Here is a 6,747-nt window from a genome sequence, read left to right as displayed (position 1 = left end):
AGTCTGTGGGCCTGTGGGTCTCCTGGGTGCTTGGTCAGGGCCCCTTGGAAGGCGGCAGCCTGATTTTGTGGCCTCTTACACACTCAGCCTTGGGAGAAGGAAGGAGAAACGGGCCTGTGTGCAACCTGGTTTCATATCCCAGACATTGCCCCAGTGGGCTCTTGATCAACTGGGGCTTGCACCTTGGGGCCCGTCAGACTGGTGGGAGGAGGGTCAGAGCTCTGAGGGACACTGGACCCTCGATGTGGTATCGCGACTTCCTCTGCTGTGTCTTGCTCAGGCCTCTGGGTGCTAGACTGATGGAGGTCATTCCTCCTGTTTCTTGAGGGGGTGAGACGGAGGTCAAGAGTGGGCCAGCCCTGGCCAGGTGGCCCTGCTGGTTAGGCTTAGTCCCAGTTTCATTTCCGGTGAGAGCTGATTTCTGGTTTGTGGTCCGGTCCCTAACTGTGGTGCATGTGTGAGGCAAGTGATGAATATTTCTCATCTTCTCTTTCTTCCTCCCTTCCACTTTTCTGAAAGGGAATAAATAAAACCTTAAAAAAAAAGCAGAGTGGCAAGGAAGCTGACACCCAAGCTAAAGGGTCAGCAGAGACAAACGACACAGATGTGGGGCTCTGGCTCCTGAGTGTGTCCCACCGTGCAAAAGGCTCCCAAGACAGATCCTTGACAACTGGGGTGACGCCAGTGTTTCTTTGTTTTTTATATAATTTAAAAATTATTGTTGCCATACAATATTATATTAGGTTCAGGTGTACTACATAGTGATTAGTCATTTATATAACTTAGAAAGTGATGACACTGATAATTCCCATGCGACGCGATCCATGATTATTACAATATATTAAATGTAACAACATGAAGCACTTTTCCCTGCGCCGCAGTTTGCATCCTGTCCTGCATTCAGTTTTTCTCGTGTGCTTAGCTCCCAGTCCCAGTCCCTCCATTACAGCTGTCTTTTCTCCCAGCATTCCTCACTTCTTTCCAGAAAATATTGTGCTGAGAAACAAGTGCCCTCTGGTGGCCATCTTGGGGGCTATGCCAATACTTACCAAGGGGAAGTGGACGGAAAAGTCCTCAGCCTTTTCAGAAAAGGGACTCTAGGGACCTGCCTCACTGCCCCAAGCCGTAAGTCCAGTCCATTTTCCGAGGGGGAGGGAGGAAGTGGGAGGGTGGATGGCTTCTCGGAGTTCTGTCTAAAGCCCCTGGTTTCAGGATAACATTCAAATTCTTAGTCATCGATCACTCTACAAGCATTTCTCCTTTTCCCCAAGAGCCAGGCTCTGTATTGCCGCTGGGAACACAGGACCGTAGGGCCCCAGGCGAGCTTACCGGGGATCCCCAAAGCTCTTCTCTCTCCCTGTGCCTGGGGCCCCTCTTGAGGGGCTGAATGGCTCCTCTGTCATGACCTCTCTGTAGGAGCAGCCGAGGAGAGGAGGATGACCCTGAGCATGCTGGACTGGAAGTCAGGCAAAGCCAGTGTTTCTAGAAGGGAATGGTCGTCTGTATCACAGCCAGAGTAAGACGTGGCGAGTGACTTGGTCACTGGATCCAGCAAGATACAGATCCCGGAGAGCTTGCCAAAGGCTGTTTCTGTGGAGTAGGGGAGCTGAATGTCTGACTTGATTGGGTTCAGGAGGAAATGAGAGGAGAGACAACTTTTTTATGGCAAAGGGAAGGAATACAGCTGGAGCATCAAGTGAGGCCCAGGGAAGGTTGTTTTATTATCATATTTTTCTCAAGATTTTTATTTGTTTCTTAAGGGAAAGGAGGGAGAAAGAGAGGGAGAGAAACAGCAATCGGTTGCCTCTCTTACACCCCCAACTGGGGACCTGGCCTGCAACCCAGGCATGTGCCCTGACTGGGAATTGAACCGGCAACGTTTCGGTCTGCAGGTCTGTGCTCAGTCCACTGAGCCACCTCAGCCAGGGCTCTTTTAATATTAATTGCAAAGACTCCAGTGAAACATACAGAAGAGCGAATAAACCATTGGTGTACATGTAACTCAATGAATTTCCACAAGGTGAACACATTCTGCAACCCGCACCCAGATCAGGAAACAATGTGACCAGTTCCCAAAAGTCCTCTTGGTGGTCCTTTCCAGTTACCACCCCCCAAAGATAACCAGCACCCTAACTTCTGTCACCAACAATTAAACAGCAGGACGTTTCATTTTTTCTTAATTTAAATATTTTACTGTTTATGCCATTACGGTGGTTCTAATTTCCCCCCATTGTTCCCCTCCACCCAGACCCCGGCACCCCTCTGCTCCCACAGGCAATCCCCACACCGTTGTCCATGTCCACGGGCCATGCACACATGTTCTTTGACTAATACCTTCACCCTCTTTCAACCAGTCCTCCCCCCTCTCCCCAGGGCTTTTCATCTTTTAAAACTTTATATCAATGGAATCAAATAGCGCGTCCATTTCAGTGTCGGGCTGATGTCAGCATCAGTTGTGAGTCATCCGTGGAGTTTTCTTTTCACTGCTGTGTGAGAGCGCCTCCATTTGCCCTCTCCGTCTCAGACAGGCATCTGCGCCGTCCTCCGCTCTGGGCTAAAATACCAACTGTGCTACAGCACTCTCTCTGGCCTTCCCAGAGCCTTGCTGAGCCTACTTCCTCACCTCCTGCCTCCCCACCCACCCAAAATGACCCCCATGTGGTCCCCTCCGGTGACTTCCTTCCGTGCGCCACCCCCCTGGACGGGCCACTCCCTCCCTTCCGGTTCCTTCCCCAGTACCACCTTCATGGGCCTCTTTGCTACATCTGGGCTTCAATACTAGTGCCCCCTAGGTCCAGTCTCCTAAAACACTCTTAAATAAACAAACAAACAAATAAAACACTCTTTGCACATTCTCAGGGGCCATTATCATCCTCAGGCTAATGAACCCCCAAATCTTTCTCCTGAGTGCCACCCCCAGACAGTATACGAGCACAACACTGAGCTCTTCAAACCTCTCTGGAACCGTGTGGCAGTTGCTGAGATAATGGTGCCACCCACCCAGGTGCTTAAGTCACGACTGAGGCTAGGACTCAGTCTCAGCAGCTTCCTCCTCCTCTCCCACCTCAACTCTGTTACCGAAAAGAATCTGATAAGCTGTACCTCCTCCACGCCCCCACAGTCACTCCCTGCCTCTGGTGGCTGAGCCCCCTCCCTCCCCTGGCCTGTTGGGAGAGCCCCTTCCTCAGGCTTCCCCACTCTTCCCCCACACCCACCTAAGGCAGTTGGGACGGTACCGTTGCCACACCCTCCACTATCTACAGAATGAAGTCAAACCCTTCAGGGAGTCCAAGTCCTCCAAGCGGTGTCTCCTCCTTCCCACTCGGGCCCCCTTGTGATCACTCCCAGATGCCCATTCTAGGACTCAGTAGTTCCCAGAAAGTGCTCTTGTCGCTAACTGGCCTCTTTGGGCTCCTTCCTCTCCCTACAATGCACCCCATCTCGCCCCACCCCCAGTTCCCCTCTTCCAGCAACCTAGGCCTTCAAACTGCAGCAGCTTTCAGCTCCTTAGGAAAGTGTCCCCTCCGCCACCCCTCAGGCCCCTGCTCCGGGTCCCACCGATCCTGCAGAAATGACAGCAATTATTACTGTTATTACAAGGGATGTCCTGTGAGATAAACTTGGCAGAGGTGAGCTCCCCGAGGGGAGAAATTGTGGGTTTTTATTTCAAGCACTGGGTTTGTCCCAGTGAGCCATGAATAAGCATTTGGTGAATGACGCATGCGAGAACAGGGATGCTGAGTCCAGCATGAAACTACCCACACAAAGGAGAGGAAACACATTCTTAGAAGTTTAATGGACAGCCTTGGCTGGATTGAGCACAAGCCTGCGAACCAGAGGATCACAGTTCGATTCCCAGTCAGGGCACATGCCTGGGTTGCAGGTCGGCTCCCTGTAGGCCAGTTCCCAGCAGGGGACGCACAAAAGGCAACCATACATTGATGTTTCTCTCCTTCTCACCTTCCCCTCTAGAGAAAAATAAATAAATAAATAATTCTGTTACATTTTAAAAAAAAATCTGAGGTAATGTAACTATCCCTAGAAATATAACGTCTGGCAGAAGTAACAACTGCTTTAATGTGGTTGGTACCATCATAATGTGGGTATAACAATTTATAGTTTTAATTTGAACTTTTCACCTAAAATGTCATACAGTGTGCTTGAGTGTGACATTGTTATGTTACAGAATTACATGCTGATGATTTTGTGATAAAAGCTTTTGTAGTAAAAAGGGTGTTATTTGTGCCAGACCCTGTACTTTATGTTTTCAATGAAAAATATTAAAATATTTGAGTCAGTTTTCTCAAAAAAAAAAAAAAGAAGTTTAATGGAAAAAAGTATTTGAAATTGTGGGCAGGCAGGGGGTAGGCACCACAGGCCCCGGGAACCCTGACAGCAGGGAGGGGTACATAGCCTGAGGCTTCTGGGTGGGAGAGGTGGCCAGCGGGTGGCTGAAGCTGTAGAAGATCTCGGTGGGTGTAAGGATCTTGGTGTTTTGGACGAAAGCCTTTGGTCTTCAGCCTGTCAGCCATTACTTTGAAAGAACGGGTACGTGCAAAACATTAAATCAAGAAAGGAGTGTTTCTTTTTCTACAGAAAATAAATCTAACAAAATAATGGGAGAATTTTTCTCTTTTGTTGTGGGAGTTTTTTCCTTTTGTTTTTAACAAGGTGAGTCCCTTCTCCAGACCAAACAAATATACAGGGTACTGCAGGGCATGTAACGCAGATTTAAAAACCAAGTTTCTCTGGTTGTCAAGGAGTGGCAGGGAAGAGCCAGGAGCCCCGCTGGGGCACCTTCCTGAGAAGCCCAGCTGGGAACCGGGGCTTACCCTCCTCTGCATCATCCCCCGCCCTAGATCAAGTCAGCACCATCTCATAGCAGGACCTGTGATGACCTCCGAACTGGTGCCCCCAGCTCTACCTTTGCTACTGTCCACTCAACTCCACTCTGGAGTCAAGGTTATGTCTTTAAAATGTAAATGTAAGCCCTTTGATGCTTTCCCTTTGCCCTTGAAAGATAAAGTGCGACTTCCAGAATGTGGTCTACAAGCCCCTGCAGAGTCTGGTCTCTCCCCAGACCCCTCTTCTCCCACTCGCTCTCTGGCCTCAGAGCCTTTGCTTAGGGCCAGTCCCTATGCCCAGAGCACTGTTTCCTCTCCATCCTAAGGGTTTATCCTGGATACTTCCTCAGAATTCCTGACATATCAGGCCAGATCAGATTCCCCTTTTAAACACTCTCAAAGCATTCACACTTATCTTTTTTTGCAGAAGGTATTCCGTCTACATGTACTGAGGGGTCCCCTGAACCAGGCAGGCCCTGAGTTGTACTGTAGGAGGGAGAGGGAAAGGCAAGTTCCTTACATTTTTGAGTTTTAGTCATTTGGGTGGACTCGCCCTGACTAAATAATTAAAGAAACATGTCCTGGAAGGTGGATAATATCAGGAGGATGTATCAGTCAGGGTGTCTGAGCGAAGAACTTTCCTGGGCAGGGTGGGCGTTAGCTGAATGAAGTGGGTATAGGCGTGAGAAGGGCATTCCAGCATTTTCCAAGAAGTGTCTGTTTGGATGTAGCAAGCTGGTAGGCTCTCAGTAGAGGCTGAATGAATGAGCAAAAACTGACCTGCCCCAAAGCAGAATCAGAAACTGAAACCTCCCAATTCACAATGCCCTTCCCCTCCTGCTGCTCTGGGACTTTGAAGGGCATACCTAAGTGAATGGGGAAAGGACAGAAAGGAGATGGTTAAATTATGCTTTTCCTTTGCTCCAATTCACAACTGAAGATGACCCAAACATAATAAAAGTCACCCTCAACACTTCAGTGAACCTTTAAAAAGGAAAAAAAAAAAAAAAGGAAGAAAATGAAAAGCCCTGACCTGTGTAGCTCAGTGGGTTGAGTGCCGGTCTGCAAATTTAAGGGTTGCAGGTTTGATTCCCCTCAGGGCACACGCTTGAGTTGCCGGCCAGGTTCCCTGTAGGGGGCGGTAGGGCGCGGGCCAGAGGCAACCACACATGGACGTCTCTCTCCCTCCCTCCCTTCCCCTCTCTCTAAAAAGTAAATAAATAAAATCTTAAAAAAGGAAAGCATGAAGTAACTAAAAAAAACAAAAAGAAAAAATAATATAGACAAAAGCACGTGGAAGAATGTCTGGAACATAAGTGCTATGTGTTAGCTTTTATGAAATTTATGGTATTGCTATCTAGGAGCTCCCAATAGGATAAGAAAGGGTGGAAGAGAAGGAATGATTTTTAGAAGGTATACCGGGAGCTAAAGTGGAGGTGAGAAAAGAATGCTGAGCCCCGCAGCCCACGCCGTATTGTAGGGTTCAAGTCTTGTGTGGTCAGCAGCTCGTGGTCAGCTCGGCCCGTAGGGTCTTGAACCGCCTGATTGAGATGAGCGTTAGCGCTCCGGAATTGGGCTCTAGTGTTCCGAAAGCAGCGCCCAGTCAGTGGGTCATTCAGTTCCCTCCCTGGTTATAAAATTGGGGCGTGGAGGCCCAAGCGGAAGAGAGGGGCCCACAATACCGCGAGGCTGGGCTCGGCCTGGCCTCCAGAGGCCTTCTCCAGCCGCCACATTCCCAGGGTGTAGGGCCCTGGGCAGGGGCGATGAAGCAGTAGCCCAACCGGGAAAACAAGCGACTGGGCGGCCTCGCGGGGTAAGAACTACGCTCCCCAGAATGCAACCGGTCAAGAGCAGCCTTTCGATCTTGACCAGCGCCTCGCAAGTGCTGCTGGGAGTTTTCATT

The sequence above is a fragment of the Sturnira hondurensis genome, unplaced genomic scaffold (assembly GCF_014824575.4).
Source record: "Sturnira hondurensis isolate 20B ecotype Veracruz unplaced genomic scaffold, ASM1482457v3 Scaffold0020787, whole genome shotgun sequence".
Lineage (NCBI taxonomy): Eukaryota > Metazoa > Chordata > Mammalia > Chiroptera > Phyllostomidae > Sturnira > Sturnira hondurensis.
This window is presented reverse-complemented; position numbering follows the sequence as displayed.